The sequence below is a fragment of the Rattus norvegicus genome, chromosome 18 (genome assembly GCF_036323735.1).
Source record: "Rattus norvegicus strain BN/NHsdMcwi chromosome 18, GRCr8, whole genome shotgun sequence".
Lineage (NCBI taxonomy): Eukaryota > Metazoa > Chordata > Mammalia > Rodentia > Muridae > Rattus > Rattus norvegicus.
In genome coordinates this window covers 11,275,440-11,295,148 of record NC_086036.1, presented here as the reverse complement: position 1 = coordinate 11,295,148, position 19,709 = coordinate 11,275,440, and the positions used below count along the sequence as shown (strand labels likewise).

The 19,709-nt window shown below is 38.9% G+C and overlaps 1 long non-coding RNA gene across 1 annotated transcript; it reads left to right on the top strand.

Moving 5' to 3' along the window:
- Nucleotides 1–845: 845 nt before the first annotated feature.
- LOC102553404 (uncharacterized) lies at nucleotides 846–17,458 on the top strand. Its single transcript, XR_361238.5, has 4 exons — nucleotides 846–1,196; nucleotides 1,562–1,752; nucleotides 3,884–4,008; nucleotides 17,031–17,458. It is a non-coding gene; the product is annotated as an uncharacterized LOC102553404 (long non-coding RNA).
- Nucleotides 17,459–19,709: the final 2,251 nt, after the last annotated feature.

The following is a 19,709-nucleotide window of genomic DNA, read 5'->3' as shown; positions in this document are numbered from 1 at the left end:
TGAAAAGATCACTATTAACCAGGTCTTGGTTCAATATCAAACTATTCCCAACATAGCAGGCAATTATTCTGATGACACCTCTCCTTTACAAAAAGGAAAAGGAGGAGTTGTGAAACAGTGGACCATGCCAGGAAACCTGGTAAGGTTGAGATGGGTTGGAAGTCCTGGAACCCAAAAAGGGACTGGATGGTAAGCACTTCACCTACTCCTAACTAGGCCCCTTTCACATAGCCACAGGCCCCCCCATAGAGAGGATCATGACCATCAGTCACATAGGGGCAGTGCTCCCAAGCCCCTCCACATGCAGATGAGGCATCCCTAACATCGCAAACCAAGCCAATAGAAAGCATCTTCTGTCAGACCCCAACTCATCCCCAAAACTGTATATAAGATCCTATCCAGAGAACATCTGTCTTATAAAAGTTGTAATGTTTTTGGGGACAGAGACTGTTCTCCAGAAGCTTTAGCTGCTAGACGCTCCTTTGCACCTAGCTTGTTAGCTGAGCCCTCTGGTGGCTCAGCTCTGCATAGTGCAGCATCTCAGAGAAAAGGTGGGCGTTTGGGGCAGCAGCTGTACACAGAGTAGCAGCTGTGGTAGCACTTCAGCTCCCTGCTCACGCCCTTTGCTTGAACAATCCTGCTGGGCCTGGCCACAAGCAGTCAACAGGACAGTAGGAGTAAGGGTGGCAATATTTTAAGTAAAATAGAAAAATATGGACTAGAATTTTGAGATCTTCTGCGTTGTTTGCTTTCCTTGGGTGTGATACAAATTACCAGATGTGAGAAAGTGTTTACATAGGCTCACAGTTTAAAAAGATAGTCCACCACGACAGGGAAGGCATAGTAGTAAAACCAGAGCAAGCTGTGATGGATGATTGAGGGCCTGTGTCCTGGAGGCTTTCCACAGAGATTCCAGGCCTGGCAAGGTGCAAGGGTTCCGGCAAAGGGGAGAGAACCGGAACAGGAAGGGGAAACTGTCTCCACCCGCTCCGCTACTACAGTTGCTCCACCTCCATCTCCACAGGTGCAGTTTCAGTTGCTCCAAGGCTCCGCTGAATCAGTTCAGCTGAGCCAGTGCGAGGCTGACCAGCCTGTGAGGGATGTAGGGGAGCTTCTGGTGCCATCGTCTGGAGAGCAGATCTCTTCCTTAAGCAGTAGTGTTGCAGCTCTTATGACAGAAGCTCTCAGATAATGGAGTAATTCTCACACACTTTTATTCCTTTTGAATAGGATCCTTATTTATAGTTTTGGGGTGGGTCAGGGTCTGACAGTAGGTACTTCCTATTGAGTTAGTCTCAGAGCTTGGGGATACCTTATCTACATGTGGGAGGGCTTGGGGTGCTGTTCCTATATAACTGATGGCTACAGACCTCTCTACAGGGCACTGTGGGGGCTGTAGCTATGTGACAAGGGCCTGATACCCAGGAACAGTCAAAACTCCTACTGTTCCTTCAGGGTCACTGGGGTTTAGCTCAACCGGATCCCAGGATACCGTTCACAGCCCACTGTCCCACAGATGACTGCTCATTTTCAGTTAGCGTTTTCTTTTTCTGTTTTCCAGGTCTTCAGCCCATGGAATAGTGATGTATTTGGACTGGGATTTTCTACCTTGCTTAAGTTAATCTAGAAAATCCCTCACAGGTGTGCCTAGTGGCTTATCTCTTCAGCAATTAACAATCCTATTGAGTTGACAGTCGGTATTAACCATCACATCTGTGAAAAATGATGTTTGTGGGGTATATAGCTTGAGAGGTAAGGTATATTTTTGAATAGTTAGAAGGAATAAAGGAGAGATTTAAGCATGTATATAACCAATGGGTTTGGCTATATTACAATCCCCAGGGACAGCTGTATCACTGGAATAATCCATGTGTTGGTTTAAGTCTAATTTTCAAAGAAACTACCACCAACTTGGGGCCATTGTTCAAAATATGAAATAGTACTGTTGACTTAAAAGACCGATTGGTGGAACTTTGTAAAAGGGACACTAGGTGATCAGAAAAGAATGTGTGCTCTCATTGACAGGTTAGCTTCAACAGAAAGAAAAGAGGAAGAAGTAGCAGTTAGAGGGGGGTTGACTTCACCTTGAAAATACTGTCAATCAGCAGAGTGATAACTTGTGAGTTTGGTGAGCAGAATGTGCTGAGAATGATGTGCTTATTCTCCTGGAAAGAGGAGGAGTTTTCATCCTGAAGAGGCAGCATCCATTAAAGATTTTAAAGTTGTCCTTACCAATTTTGACAGTTTAGATGCTTTAAATGGCATTGGTGTTGTCTTCATTGATGTTCAGTTTGAATAACTGACTAGTCATCTGGCTACCCTCTTATCATTGCACCGAGATTGTAGGATATTGGAGCAATGCTTTATAAAACATTTGTTCTTATCCTTATCAGTTGGCAGAAAGACTGGGCATCTAATACTAAAGTAAGATCCAGACTTTTGAGGTTTGGGCTTATGGTGTTGTTTGGAATCTCTTCTTTGACTGGAAACTACCATAAGCCACTTCCTCAAAGGCTCATTGAAGTGACATTTGTTCTGCGGAAAGGATGGTATCTCTTCTGTTTTAGTTTGTTTTTAAGAATCATTTCAAGGTGTGGTGAAACAAAGAGTCTTATTCTCAGATATGAAATTAAGAATGGTTATATTTTTGCAAGTGACCTGCTAAAATGAGGAAGGGAGAAGTAGCTTAGCTTTGGTCAGTGCCAAAAGATAATAGCACTCAAACTGTGTGCAAAACCAAAAATAGTGATCTCATCTTTAACAACTTGAGTGGCTGCTTCCTCCTAAGATGAGGAGTTAACATGGCTCTGTGAAAGTATGAATTTGACATGCACTCTGATTTAAATCACAGCTCCTTAGCTTAATAGCTATTTGACCTTGAGCAAATTAATTAACCTTACAAATCCCAAGTTTCTGAAGTACTGAAGAAGGCTAATAATACCTCTCTTGGAATCACTGTTAGAATTAGACTTAATAAGCTAGGAGTTTAGCTCAGTAGTAGAATGCTTGCCTAAATCTAGTGCATGTCCATCAAATAAATACAGCACAGCCTTATCCACTGTACTCAATCGATACATTTGTTTTAATTAGAAACAAAAGCAAACATTTGTGTTCATATTAATTTTATTTTTGAGTTTAAAATATAATTAAAATATTCTCCCTTCCCTTTCTTTATTCCAAACATTCCCTTATACCCTTCCCTATTCTCCTTCAAACTCTTGGCCTCTTTTTCTCATTATTATTGCAGGCATATATACATACATGATGTACATATATATTCCTATATATAACCTGCTCAATCTGTATGTTACTTGTATGGATGTTTTCAAGGATAACAGTTAGGTGCTGGACAATGAATTGGTGTGCTCTTCCCTGGGGAAAGACTACCTTTCCTGCCCCTGTCCTTCTTTACTTACCTATAATTCTTTGTGTATGGTTGAAGTCCAGTAGGCTTTTCCCCATTGGCTTTGGCCTTTGTTATTGCCCTTTTTGAGCTCATGTTTGGACAGTCATGATGTTGAGGCTTTATGAGTTTAGGATGTTATTGGAGAGACAATCCCACAGCAAACTCCATGATGCTCTGGCTCTTATAATCATTTCACCCATTCTTCTCAACATTGTCTGAGTCTGAGGTATGAGTGTTTTCTAGTTGCATTGGGTATGGACTCTACAAGTCTCCATTTTGATTGGCTGTAGTTTTTTTGTAGTGTCCTCTGTCTGTTGTTAAGTCACCTTAGTGATAATACTCTGCACAAACTTGTAAGGGGTTATGTTGATTGTGTTAATTTTTGTAGAAAAACCATGGTCATGAAGATGGTGGACTGTGTGAAATTAAAAAAGGGAATTGAACAACAATGTGTATGTTTCTTTGCTGCCTATTTAGGATTGTGCTTCCTATGTTACCAGCTACATTCAGCTCGTGAGGCCTTGATGCCCCTGTCATGATGGGTGATAACGTCAAACAGCCTCTCTTAAATTTCAGAGCATCCAACAGTAAAAGAAAGTAAGGTAATATTGGTTTACACCATTACTCAAGATATAGCATATGTAACTGATATAGGTTAAGATTCATTAATTTTTTGAGTCCTGTCTATACATTTTAGATATTGGGTATATTACTTAATCCCTTTTGTTTCAAGGAATCTGCCAGAACTCAAACATAATGGAGTAATGTTTTCTAGAATTATCCTAACATGATGATAAGATGTTAGAATGGTGAAAATACTGAAAGAAAGTGTTCTAAGCCTCCATATGTTCTGGTCAATCTGTGCACTCCTCCATGGTGAAACTCCAGGGCTACTTCTCAAAGTAGTTGCCTCTATATATATAGATTTCTGTTTGTATAGGAAGATACAGGGTGTATGCATCAGATTGGAAAGTCTTCTTTTTTTATCTTGTTCCAAATCTTTTTATCAAATACCTAGTCTTTTCTTTTTTCACCTTTAATTATGAAAAAATATTCCATTCCTTAATAGTTTTATCTCTGACACTTGAATTTTCCACTACTAATGATTAACTTTTAGAAAGTCACAAATATTTGTTTTTCTCTTTTATGTGTATATAACTCTATATAACTCTATCAATCTTCTACAGTACAAAATCTCCTACAGTACAGCTGCCCATTTAGATTCTCAGAGGAGAAAGAAATGGAGCTTTGCTTCTTCATTTTTTCCATGCTGAGGTATCTCCATATTTTGAACATGAATAATGGTGACAAAGTAAACTTCTCCCCGAAGGAGAGAACGCTCCAGTCATCTTCAGTAGAACCTCAACAGTAACTATGAGCACGTCAGGCTGACGTCCCAAATTCATGACCAATTTTCTTACATTTCCTCCCAAGCAGAATATTCAGTTCTAAAAGAATGAAAGACAAATATAGCCTAGATAGAATTACAGTGACTTTGAAGGTGTATGTTTTTATCACAGCTTCCCTCTACTAGAAGGAAAAAAAAAACATTCCCTAGGAAATGGGACTTTGGCCTGAAGTTAAAAAATACAAGAGTGGTTTAGTCTGATTAGCTCCATGGAACTGTCTTATGTAGACAATCTGGCTCTCACTCTAGGCACATGGATGTAGAAATGAAATGAGTCCTACTTTGTACCGTCTTGGGCATGACATGGTCTAGGCCTTAGCTAATCATTTGAGTGCATGTACTTCAGGAAGGCAATGAAAACTGTTCATTATAACCAAGCAAGGAAGCTGAAAAACAAGACTTAATCAAGCAATCAGGTCAAATCAGTTCAAAAAATTTTATAGCCGAAGGTCAATAAAAAAAAAAAAAGCCTTACTCTGTAGATTGGATGAAATTGTAAGTCAAATTGCATTATTGTTCAATATTTTAGGTTTTCTAAGGGAAAAGTGACCAAAAAGTTCTGTAAAATGAACAAAACACAACAAAACAACACCAACAAAAATGCTGTGTGAAAGTGATTCGATTAATGTGCTTTGGCAGGGATAGTGAGTTGAGGGCGGGACCTTAGAAAACACCCACATATGAAATTTACCCAGAGTAGAATCTTAACATCCAGGGGAGCCTACAAGCCCCAATAAGGTTGGAAGGAGAGACAGGGTCTCAGCTTGGTATCTGCAAACAGGATTTGACTTGGGTATCATTTTCTTTGAAGAATGTAGAAAGGAGGAAGGGGGAAAATAAGCCACATTGTGCATTGCTGTGTTTCAGTTTCCTGAGATTTAAGTGGGACAAATGGAGAAATTCAAGTGACGGAGTTGAAAATTTGAAAACAGTAGCCCTTTACTCTTAATGACAACAACAACAAAATAATATCCCTGGACATGTTCCTTCTTCTTGAGTACTAAATAGACACCTGGGAAATAAAAATAATTCAGTTTTTCAACCGTAATCCATATGACTCAGACTCTGAACTCCAAATAAGAACATATTTGCAAATTAATGATTACAGCAAAAATCTTAAATGGGTGATCAGTTACAAGTTCAGTTTTGACAGGAGAGGCTTGAGCTATGGAGTGCCTGGCCCCATGTACTGGCCCCAAATAAATGACATGTCACAAAGCTTTCTGAGAAGACTTCCAAACTAACTGACCAATGCTACATATTTTTCTTGATAGAGGAGACAGGGTCTCAGTTCGTGAACCAGAACCTCTTGGAATTTATTATATAGCCTAGGTTTGCTTCGGAACTTTGATCCTACTGCCTTACTTTCTTTAGTACTAGAGATTTGATATGTGCCAAAAAGCCTGGAAAATATTTTTGAGGATTTATGGTAAGTACATGTTAGATCATATAAGTTTTTCATTTAAAATTGTAAGTATATACATTGTATACCCTGCCCATTCCCCCTCATCTACCTACAGTCTGTATATGGGTGAAATATATACATATATATATAAAAATATATGTATAATTACATATATATACACACATATATAATATATGTATAATTACACATATATATATATATATATAACTAAAATATTTGAACAGATATTAAAACATAAAAAAATTCAAGAAAGAAAACTTTGGTTGTTCTGATGGAACCTACACAAAATTAAAAATTCTCCTTCAAATCTTGAAAATCCCTGTTTTCTTATTACTTTCAAATTAAATTAGTTAAAATAGTATAAGCAAATCCTTATATACTAATTATGGCTGTTAATAATATGCTTGTTGTTATATATATAATATTTGAATATTTATTAGTAAAAATTAAAGAAGAAACCTAGCTTTCAACTATTTTTCTTTCTTTAAAAAGAAAACAAAAGAAAAAATAGAGAGACAAAAAACTACCTTCTGTTTTTATTTGGAAATTCTTAGGTTTTTTTTTTACTGAAGTTCCTTTTAGAAAGAATATTTTTAATCTATTCATTAAGTTTTTATGTAAACATACAATTAATTTGGCTATATGCATCCAGGACCACCTTCCTCCAATTCCTTCTTATGGTTCTCACTCCTAACCTGCCATCTCTTCCAACTTCACTTCCTCTTTTTTTCTTTTTAATTTTTTTTTGAGACAGAGTCACTCTATGTCTATCTGCCTACTCTAGAATTATCAATGTAGACTAGGATGGCCTTAAATTCTCAGAAATTCACCACCCTTTGCCTCCTGAACGTTGTAATTAATAGCATGAGCTACTGTGATGGGCTCAGGAACTCTCTGTTTTTGTTTGGAAATTCCCTGAGTACAATCAGTGTGGCTTATGTATACATAGACATGGAACCATCCTCTTGAAGACAGGCATCTTACAAGGAGTCACTTCCCAAAAGGAGAGTGTAGCTCTTCTGCCAAGAGTGACAGGAAAACAAAAAGGGAGGTCAGGATTCTCTAATGGTTACAGGTTAAAGGGGAAGATAGGGCCGTTGAGGCACGGAGAGGTTAGAAGACGGGTTATAAATCATTAAGGCTGCGGGAAGAAGCCTAAGGAAATAAACAGTTTGTAAGCTAATTCCAGATAGTGCACAGGTACTGTAAAGATGGCTCCACTTCTAAAATCATGTTCTTCTCCAGAGGACCAGAGTTCAGTTTCACTCACGTCAAATAAACCATAATCGCTTGTAACTCCAGCTGCAAGGGATCTAATGCTCGATTTTTGCCAGTAGGGGAACCACAACCATGTGCAAAAGCACACACTAGGAATATAGGAATATACATAATTTAAAAATAATAAATCAGTTTAAATTGTGTGTGTGTGTGTGTGTGTGTGTGTGTGTGTGTGTGTGTGTGTGTGTTTATAAGAGTTTGGGCAGAAGTACCGTGAATATAGTGGTAGAAAATATTCCTTCTAGAAAACATGGGTGTTAAATGAAATTTTCAATGCCAGACACTAGATACTTCAATATGAGTTGAAGTCTCTTTAACTTTTCTTTTTTTCTTTTCTTTTTTTTTGTATTCTGTCCCTAAATTGTCAAATAAAATGTATAGCCACTGGGTGAACACCCAATGGCTTGAGTTTGCTGGGTCCCAGACACAGCATATTTATTGGTTTCATGTCGCAGAGGCCTATTTGTGTAAGAAGTTGTGTTCTGGTGCATCAAGCCCACACTTTTCTCCACATGGGTACGGTCTTCTCAGAAATCAAAGCTCTGTGTATTTATGTCTGCGAACAGAAGCTTGATGGGAAGAGTTACCACAGTAAGAATACAGAGGACTAAATATAAATCATTCATTAAAATATTATCAATTAGAAGAAAAAAATTTCACCAGTGCGTATTCTTAATGCTCCCTCAAGTCGAAAAGCATTATTCTAATAAAGACAAAGCAAACACTTTGAAATTATTGAGCATGTAATAATTTGATAAATGATTAAAATATGCTAATATGCTTAGCAATTGACATGTCCCCTTATATCATTCATAAGTAATATCGTAGAGCAGAGTTCATAATACATCCAAAAATCTGGACCTATAGACTTTTCTCTAAATTGGCTATGACAATCAAAATGAGAATAATTAAGCAACATAAATAAAACATCTGGTATCTAAGAGGGTATAAATAGTAGATTTTAACAATAGAAAGATGAATGAGGGAGTTAAGGAGAAGGAGAAATGTGAACATGGAACAAGACCAAAGGAATTAAGATAACATGTGCTCAGGAAGACAGTCTATAGTTATTTATTGATTATTTTCTTAACTTTGAGAAGATGAAGCCCTACATTCAAAATGTGATAGCACCTATTGAAATCTCCAGTATGGTGTGGTAGCAAACACATTCTGTAACTCGATGCTTTAATACTAAAGAATCTTTACTCTGTTTATCTGGGAAAGGGAGTTGGGGAAATGAATACTGCCTCACATGACACACAGGCACATGGGGATCTATCTTGATAAAGATTGAAGATGTCACTTCATCATGTCCCCAGAAAGTCTGGAAATTGAGACAAAAAAAAAGGGGCAAGGGACACTTGGGCTGAAATTGGAAGGAACATGTACAGCTTCTGCCTATTATTAGTGAACCATCCCCAATCATAAGGACATGCCTAACTGCATAGGAAAATCAGTCTCTCAGTATGTGCAAAAACAAATCAATATTTGTAAATTATTCCCCAGTATATAGCACATAAATGACTAAATACTTTGAATCCTCACACTTTCCTTCAGAGTTCAATGGGAAGCTACATCATTTGTCCTTCTTATGATGACTTAGCAGGCTTATCAAAGTCTGATTTCTAATAGATTTCCAGATGCCATTAATTAATTCCACCCACTGGCCCCAGGACATAAACAGTAATCAATCTGGGAATTATATAAAAATAAAAAACAAATGTCCAAACTAACATGCAAAATTAAGATTACATTAAATTAAATATGACTACAAATAATATATAATGTAATGTTTCCTGTCTTATTTATTCCCTCTTTGTGCCTTGATCTCCAATTTTACTAAGCAAAGTAAATGTAGCAAAATTCACCAAACTTGCGGGAGTGAGCAAATTTGTAAGAGAATACCTCCTGTGTAACATAATGCCTCATCTGTGGGGAGGTATTAAAAATGTATTATAATATGAATTATATTATAGATCGTATGAATTATCAGATTGTCATTGGCTGGAGCAACCAAATGATCTATGGGTAATGAAGTACTGCGTGCCCCTCTGAGACTCTAAAATCCTGGGCGAGGAAGAGGAATTTTCTATTGCACAGGACAATTTTTATTTACATAGATGTTTATTACTTTTTTAATCGATTTTTTATTACTTTCATTTTTACAGTCTAGGTGTGCCCTCCTCCCAGTCCCCCCTCCGACAGTTCCTCATATAATTTCTCCTCCCTGCTGTCTCCAAGACAATATCCTCCTCCACCTACCAGGCCTCCATACCCTGGAGCCTCAAGTCTCTCTAGAGATAGGCTTATCTTTTCCTGCTGAGGCCAGATGTGGCAGTCCTCTGCTACATATGTGTCAGGGACCTTGGACCAGCTTGTGTATACTTGCTGGTTGGTAGCCTCAGTGTCAGAGAGATCTGGGTTAGTTGAGACTGCTGGTCTTCCTATGGTGTCACCCTCCTCCTCAGCTTCTTTCCAGCCTTTCCCTAATTCAACCATGCAGGTCTCCAACTTCAGTCCAATGGTTGGGTGTAAGTATCTGCATCTGACTCTTTCAGCTGCTTGTTCGGCCTCTCAGAGGACAGCCGTGCTAGGCTCCTGTCTGTAAGCACACCATAGCATCAGTAAAAGTTTCAGGCCTTGGTGACTCCCCTTGAGATGGATCCCAGTTTGAGCCAGTCACTGGACCTCCTTTCTTTCAGTTTCTTCTCCAGTTTTGTCCCTGAGGTTCTTTTAGATGGAAACAATTCTGGGTCAGAATTTTTGACTATGAGATGGCAACCCCATCCCTCCACTTGATGCCCTATATATCTACTGGAGGTAGACTCTATTGAGTTCCCTCTCCTACTGTTGGGCGTTTCATCTAAGGTCATCCCCCTTTGAGTCCTGAGAGTCTCTTACCTCCCAAGCCTCTGGTATTTCCTAGAATGTCCTCCCACCTTCACCCCCCTGTCCCCCACAGGTTTCCATTCCTTCTGCTGACCCTCAGGGCTTCTCTCCTGTCTCTGTGTCACCCCCCATACCTGAACAAACCATCACCATTCATTATTCTACTTTGACATTTTCTATGAAGGCAAAGAAAAATCTAGCCACAAGTATATAAATTATCTGCTAGTAACACACAATGCTAATTAAGCCTCACAATACAGAGTCACACAGATTTCAAGAACATATATATTAATGTGTGTATGTATATATGTATATATATTACAGATATACAGATATACAGATATACAGATATGTTCATCTTCACATATGTAGTCCAGGCTATCATCCACTGCAGCTAATTGAGATGGGTGGGATGGGGAACTGGGGGTAGCCACTAGAAAGTCCCAGATGCCAGGGAAACAAGTGTTTTCAGGAGTTAAAAGGGATGACATTAGCTGAAATACCCAACAAAAGGGAGGTAGAACCTGTAGAGACCATATCTAATGGTTAGGCATCCCCCCCATTGAGGGATGGGGCCACCCACCCATCTCAAAAATATTAACCCAGATTTGCTCCTGTATAAAGGAAATGCAGGGACAAAACGTGAAGCAGAGACTGAAAGAAAGGCCTTCCAGAGACTGTCCCACCTAGGGAACCATTCTCTAGCTAATTTTAAGCCTTGAAAGAGTAAATGGATAAATCAGAATCACCAGACTCTGATGTAACTTTGGCTTTATTGTTTAAGCTATAAACATTAAATGAGAAGGAATATGTATTGGTCATAAGCTAGAGATAGAAAGAAAATGCAATGAACAAGAATATCCTGATGAAATGGTCATGCTCTTTGATCATAGGAGTATCTATGAGTGCAAAAGTCCTATTGGTCATATGATAGCTATGCTTTTCCTGACCCTCTGTACTTCTTCCGTGGTCTCCTCCCACACCTGATCTTCCCTTCACCTCCTCTTTCTCCAAGATCCCTACCTCCCCTGATTATTTTGTTCCCCCTTGTAAGTAGGACTGAATCATCCTCACTGTGGTCTTCTTTCTGAGTTTCATATGGTCTGTCAGTTGTATTGTGGGTATTCTGAGCTTTTTGGCTAATATCCACTTACCAGTGTGTGCATACCGTATCTGTTTTTGTTTTTGCTTTTGCTTTTGCTTTTGTTTTTGTTTTTTGTTTTTGTGTTTTCTTTTTGTTTGTTTGTTTGATTGAATTACCTGACTCAGGATAATATTTTCTAGGTCCCATCCTATCTGCAGACACCAAACCCAGACACTAGTGATGATGCCCAGAAGGTGTCTGATATAGCTGTCTCATGAGAAGCTCTTCCAGAGCCTGACCAATACAGATGCAGATGCTTAGCCAGCTAACCAGACTGAGCACAAGGATTCCAAGGAGGAGTTAGGGGAAGGACTGAAGGAGCTGAAGGGGTTTGAAACACCATAGGAAGAACAACAATATCAACCAACCAGACCCCCCCAGAGATCCTAGGGACTAAACCACCAACCAAAGAGTAAACATGGAGGGACCCATGACTCCAGCTGTATATGTATCAGAGGATGGAGGATGGTCTTATGTGGTGTCGATGGGAGGGAGACCCTTGGTCCTGTGGAGTCTTGATTTTCCAATGTAGGGGAATGATTTTCCAATGTAGGTGGTGAGGTGGGAGTGGGTCCGTGGGTAGTGGAGCACCCTCAAAGAAGTAGGGGGAGGGGGATTAGATGGGGTTTGTGTAGGGGAAACTGGGAAGGGGAGATTTGAAGTGTAAATAAATAAAATAACCAATAATACAAAAAATAGAGAAAAGAGTTAAGGAGGAAGAAAGGGAAAGAAAAGAAGCCTCATATATCCTTCTTTTATTATCTACTACTGGAAGCCATCTTGTGAGACTTTCAGACATCAAGGTAGCTTCTTTCCCCTATAAGGAAAACCGACATTAAAAATGGGCAAAAATAAAGATTTCATGTACATTATTATCCATATTTTTCATAGATTTTTCCAATAAGTTAAAAAGAGCTGAGAGAGACCTTAAATACAACATTTTGAATATTGCTGTCAAATGTACATTTTTATCCTAAAATGTCAGTTATTACAAAATATGTGTATTATGTAACATTGTCAGTAGTAGCTCATGTTGAAAACATTGTTTTCAAGTGTCTCAATTAACCGGAGCCCCTGAGATCTCTCAGATCACCAACCAGGCAGCATACAGTAACTGAGATAAGGCCTCCAACACATGTACAGGTCTGGGTTCAGTCAGAGAAGATGCACATAACCCCCAAGAGACTGGGGCCCCAGGAAATTTAGAGGTCTGGTGGGGTGGGTGGGGTGTGGACATCCCCATGAAGATGGAGGGGGGGTGGGGAGTAGGTATGGGATATGGAACTATAGGGGAGGGGGTGGACCAGGAGAAGAATACAATCTGGAGTGTAAAAAATAAAAAAGAAAAAATGAATTAGTTCCAATTTTTGGTAGCATTTCCTGGATTATTCAAAAAAATGGAAAATTTTATAGGAACACGCATAAAACTATCCCCACAACTGGGCGTCTACACACAGTTTACTAGTGTAATAACCCAGTGTAAAAATGCTCATCTAATTTTATGAATAACCTCCCTTTGAAAGGTATAAAAGGCTGCTTATATTGTTCCAATTTCATTGATGAGGAAGGCAGCTAATTTAGGTTTTGATTCAATAATGACTGCAGCCCGGTTAGTCAGTCAGAAGGAGAACCCCAGTTTGCATTACTGATTCTCAGATCAAAAGTACCCGGAAATAATTCGATTAAAAAGTTAAAAAGGGGGGGGGGTTAGGGGGATGTTGACCCAGAAACCGGGAAAGGGGATAAAGATCGAAATGTAAATAATGGGGCTGGGGATTTAGCTCAGTGGTAGAGCCCTTACCTAGGAAGTGCAAGGCCCTGGGTTCGGTCCCCAGCTCCGGAAAAAAAAAAAAGAAATGTAAATAAGAAGTACCCGAGTTAATAAAGATGGGGAAAAAAAAGTTAAAATCCAATTTTATTTTGTTAAGGTAATTGTTAATTATATAAAGTTATATATGTTTGGAATTTTAAAGCACAGAGTACAGGAAGATAATTTGTGTAACAGAAAAATATATGTTAAAATCTCTCCTGTTCCATTCCTCTAGTAAGTTAAATTTTATTCTATTCCCTAAAGGTATGCATTATTACTAATTTTCACCTCAATGAAGGAATATGTGCGATTAACTTCCTAGCAATCAATCCTGTTTACTTGTACATGTTATGCAGGTTACTGAGGTGGATAGTCATGCGAATAGCAAAAGTCCTACTAATTTTTTTAAATCGAACAGGACCTTTTTGATCTTTGTTTTCTGAAGAGAAAATCGTATTTGGAATGTTTTGGATAGGTTTCCTTTAAGTTTTTTTATTTCTACCACAGAGCAGCATGGTTACAATTATTCTTCCATCATCTGCAGAAACATACCTCCACTTATTCCACTGTCTCTGTAGGAACCGGTCTCATTTCAGTTCTTTAAAATCAGAAAAGCTGCTGGGCGAATTCCCTTAATCACAGTGCTCGCCTCTGAAAGGCAGCAGATGCTGAGCGCATCGTCCAAATTACACCAGTCGCTGTACGGAGAGCTGCGTAGAGTGCAGGCACAATGAATTCAAATCCCATCCAAATACAGCCTGAAAATGTTGGTTTGACCCCGAATTATCTGGTGCATGTCCGGGAGCCACCCAGCGAGGCTACAGGGGTTTCAAGAAGGCATTGTTCTTTCTTGGTGAGCCTTTTCCCTACCTTCTTAACAGACAGATGAGTCTCTTATCAGAAGGAGCAGATGGCTGCACCAGTCTGTTTGAAATTTCAGACATGCACTCAGAGAACTGTTCGTGGAATTTTCCTGTTAGCATGTGCTACATGAGGACAATTGGAGTGAGAAATCTTGGATAAAACTTCTGAATTTTGGCTTAGAAATACGCCTAGAATTATAGGTGAACCGTTCTGTGATGTTGGGATTTCAAGAGAGACAGAACATTGACCTTTAGTATTTTGACATGGAGGGTGTGGAAAATCACCTCACATTTAAGAATTCCTCAACTTTGCATAATGAATGATAAATAACGAACTACTCAGTGTTTTAACAGTTTTTGCAAATGATTTTATAGTCAGGATCTCATTTAATCCTCAAGATGAATTCAGTTTTTCAAAAGTTTTTTTTTTTTTAATAAAAGCATTTTTTTAGGCAAAATTGCTCAATCTAGAAAATAGGATTAACAAATAGCAAATTCACAAATTAAAGGTACCACTCAAGAAGAACCTAATAGAAGTTCAAGGTCTGCTTAATTCTCCTATGTCGGTCATCATCTTAGGTCCTTAGCTATATAATGCTGGCTTAACGAGATGAGCAAAGATGTATTCATTCCCTGCTTCTATTTCCCGGAAGACGATGCAGAGAATCGCTAAACTCTTTCCTGTAAATGTCTGATAGATAGAGGCGTCATTTGAGCCACACTTCTGGTTTGATAAGACTTTAAATTATGGATTCAGTTTCTTTTTGTGTGCAAGATTATTGGGTGCTTGCTTTTGTAGGAGTCTATGTATGCATGTATATATGTATGTATGTATGCATGTATGTATATATGTATGTATGTATGCATGTATGTATGCATTTATGTATGTATACATGCATGCATGCATTATGTATGTTTGTATACATTTGGGTGTGAACATTTATGGAGGTGTATTAACTTCATATATATGCTTAAGAATGTTAAAAAGCAAAAATTCCACCCTTTCAATTTTATCGAATGGAGACATTGGAGCCAGAAGCTGTTGTGAAAGACTCCAACAGAGATGACGCCCGCTAACCTTCCTACTCCACTGATATCCCAGAAGGCAAGAGCTCCACCAAAGTCCCAGAGGGAAAAACCTCCACCAATGTCCCAGAAGTAAAAGCTGTTTCCTTCTCTAAGGACTTAAACCCACTTCAACCTAAAGTCTGTCCTTTCTGTTCACTCCCTGGGAGCTGGTTGTTTGCTCCCCCTCTTGACTTAGGGTTGACTTTATTTAGCTCTTGGATTAAAGGCGTGTGGTTTCTGGAATCAAAGGTTGAGTCATGCCAGTTCACAATCTCAGGGTCCACAAAGTGATCAACTATCCTGCAACATCGAGGCAAACAGGAACATCGAATTTTGAAGGGAATTAGGTAATTATTTTTGTGTGTGTGTGTTTTCCATCATGAAGCCTAATCTCACTCATCGCTCCGTCCTACCCTGTCTTTGCAACCTTTCTCTCAAAAGAAAATTTTAAAAAAAGGTAAAAAAATAAACAAAACAAATCAAAGCATAGAAAACATCTCGTCATGGAAGCTGTGGTGTGCCACACTGTGTCCCACAGTATACCCTTGGTCCACACATCTGTACTTGCGAATGTTCATTGGTCTGCCTCGAGACATCTGGCTTCTAAAATACCAGATACACCATCAATACTAGATCCTCACTAGGACTCCTCTTGGACATCCTATTGTTGACCTCGATCATGAAGACCTTGCAGCTTTGGATTTGCAGGACCGGCCCTTTTACTCTCTCCAGCATTTCACAGTTGAGGTAGACTTGGGCTGGGCCAACTCCAAGCCCTGGAACTGGGTGGGTAGTAGTTGAGTTGGTCAATCCCCAGCTCTCCCATGTCAGAACCACCAAGGTGGAAAAGCCACATGGCTGTCAGGGATCTGGGTGTCCTTGTCTGCCTGAGCTACATGGCATGGCTGTGGGCAGGCCATTGTGAGTCTACAGCCTGACAGTGCCACATGGGAGTGGGCTAGCATCTGGGTGTGCTCTGCTTACCTGTGCCTCCTCATGGGGTGGAGGCAGGCGAGCCTCTGGGGGGTCTTTGCTGTCCACACCATGTGGCATGGTGTCAGGCTATCTCTGGGTGTCCTTCACCTACCTTCACTGAGTGGGGTGGTGGGCCTCTGAACAGGAGATTTTTATAGGAAAGGGAAATAAGTGTTTATACAGTGGGGCATCTGTATAAACAAGGACGTCATCATGAGTAATCAACGGTCCTGACTCATCCTTTTTGTTTAGACATGGCTCTTCCAATTGTTCAGGGGTAATGGTTATTATTGTTATTGTTATACGGGAGTCCTTTGTTCCTCATAATCGATGGTTGTTGCTCTGTGTTGGTCCTGCTCCAATTAAGGGCGATTGCATCATGGGTGATCTTGTTTGTTTTGTTAAGTTACTTATCAGAGAATGTCCAACGATTAGGTTATTCCTGGAGTTCACAGGAACGACTGGAGAGTCTCTGAAGGAAAATGTCAAAGGAATGTGATAGAGCCCAGAAGGCTCAGAAGTATTTACTTAGGCCAATGAACTAAATTATGCATCCATTAATGCCCCGTTTATCTCCAACACGGAACTGTTAGTGAATATTTTTAATTTATTTGTTGTTCATGGTTGGTTTGTGTCTATAAAATAAATCTTTAAATGTTTCATTTTAATGCCAATTTATTATTATTATTATTATTATTGTTGTTGTTGTTGTTGTATTCTTTTGTTTATTACATCTAGACATCACTTTCCCCTTCCTCCTCAGATGGTCTCCACTCAATCCAGACAGTGTCTCCACCCAACCCATCTCTCATCAGTCCTCCCCGGGATATCAACCAAACATGACGTAACAAGTTATAATAACACCAGACACAGATCATCCCAGATGGACAAAGCGACCCACAAGGAAAAGGGACCCACAAGTAGGCAAAAGAGTCAGAGAAAGCCTCTGCTCCCACTTCCTAGAAGTCGATGAAAATGAATGCAGAGCTCACTGAGAGTAACGGGACACGGTGAGAGCCACGTTGAAAGGAAAGGTCATAGCACTAAGTACCTTCATAAAGAAATTGGAGAGATCGCATTCCAGCAACTTAAAGCCCCTGCAAAGCTCTAGAGCAGAACCAAGCAAAGAAAATAATAAAACCGAGGCAGAAATGAAAAAAAAAAGAAATAATAAAACAATAACTCCTTAAAGTTTTCACTGTATAACTTGAAAGGATATTGAAATTTACTTTTCTATTGTAGTAATCAGCCATCTTGGCCTCTTAAAAAATCAATTGTTTTTCAAATAGGAGCCATCAGTGCTCTCATTCTTGAAGAAATGGTCTGTGCACAGATGGGGAGGCTTACTGAGCCACCACATATTGCCACAGTTTCTGGTAAATATTTCTGTGGTATCTGAAAGAAGTCGATGTGTAGGCCCACATGTGTGAGTATTTCCACGTGAGCTGGTGCCAATTACTCTTAATTTTTTATCTTTAGAATTTCACCTTACTATCTTTTCTAAATTTCTTCATGTTTGTTAGTGTGTCTGATTCTCTTTCTCTTTTTACTCTTCTCTCTATAAATACTTTAAGTTAATTATAAAAAAATCATTTTATTATTTTTCATATTCCAGTATTTTTTTAAATATGGCTGTTTCCAGACACTTGTGTACTACTTCCTTGTTTAATTGTTAAAATTCCTTTTATATACGCTAACTTAAAAGTTGTACATAGTCACAGTGAAGGAAAGTTCTAGATGCTTTTATTCCCTGCGCTTCCTCTGACTTACAGGCTCTTAAAATCTCTTCATGGTTTGCTTCTTTAAAAATTTGTTTCCGACTCTTCAAGGTGAGTCTTTTCTGGTTCTGCTTTAGTTGGCAGGAATTGCAGGTTTTCCATGGATGTGGAAAATGTGAAACTACGGGAAGGTATGGTGCCTGTGAGACAGACTGCACTTCTGGGGTCTTCTCTCTGATCCAGGAGTGCAGCCCTGCAGACCTCTGGCCCTTGCTTTCTGCTCAGGACTCCACCAAATATTTTAGTGACACCTGTAGGCCTCTGAACTACCTTCTGTTAGGACCACACCAGTTCCTTTCCATCACCTACCTTGGGTCCAGGGCTCTTCAAGCCAGTGAAATTGTTAATTGGCGCTCGAGATCTCTCTGTGGTTCACTTAACCCATGTGGAGTATTCTCTCAGGTAGAAACTGGTCTGACCAAGTGTCATCCTCTTCTCTCAAGGGTCACTTCTCTCCAGGTTTTGCCACTAAGGACATTCACCAGTATCCTCAAGAGAATGCTTTTTATAACCTGGAAGGGTTAATATTTGTGGTAAACAGGAGGACTTGTTTGTAAAGTTTATTCCACCCTAATCCTAACCTTCTTAAACTATTTGCCTATTTCAGCTCTTCATTTCTTCCTGACTCCGCCATCAGTTGGAATACTATTGAGTAACAGTTGCTGTAGATGTTGTCTTTAGTTATGCATCTTCTGGGTCATAAATGTCTAAAATCCCCCTCCCCCAATTTTATTGTTTCTTATCTTGGGATCACTTCCAACCTGCGTATTAGTGATCTCCACAACAATCACTAGACTGTAATATTCTCCTGAACTGAGGCTGAAGTTGAAGGGTGAAAAAAACATATTGGATGTACTTAAGTGTTCAATCACTCCCCACTGTCTGGCCATCTCAGTTCCAGCTCCATGTCTGCATTGCATCATTTAAATGCGGAATAAAAATTATTCTACATAATTGAAGTGACTTCTCTTATTTGTCAATTAATCCTTATCCATTTAAATTGCATCTTATGAATGTGTCTTGATCAGGGCTACACTTCTCAAATAATATGGAAAAAGATAAATTGTCAATCAACAGGATATTGCCTCCTGTAAACCAAGCATTTCTTTTCTAATTCTCTTCTAATTTCTTAAATTACCTTGAAGTATCATAGAACTCTCTCAAATTTCAAGTTTAAGATATGTCATTTGGAAAAATGATAACTATCAAATAGGAGTTTTGTTAACAAAGGATACTCTTGTTCTATTATCTTACTGTTAAATAAGGGCAGATTAGTTTAAGTTTATTTCAAAAGTAAATCAATGGCCTTAAGTACGAGATTGCCCTTGAGAAGTTTTAAATTATTTTTACAATGTTTTGGTATAGAAGATTAATTTGTAAAAATAAAAGTACTTATACTGCACAGGATTAATGATCTTCTTTTATGTATGTAACATGAACATAATGCCCATTGATCCTCATATTTAAAATCTAAAATATCAAAAATTCTATAGATCTAAGTGAGATGTTTACAATAGAGTAGCTGAAATAAATATTGTTTTCATCAAGTTATAATAGAGGCAAACATTAACCAGGACTCTAAAAATAAATGAGTCCATTGATTCTTTAAAATACAGATGATTTCTTGCCTTACAATCAAAGCAATTTCTTGACTATTATCCTGA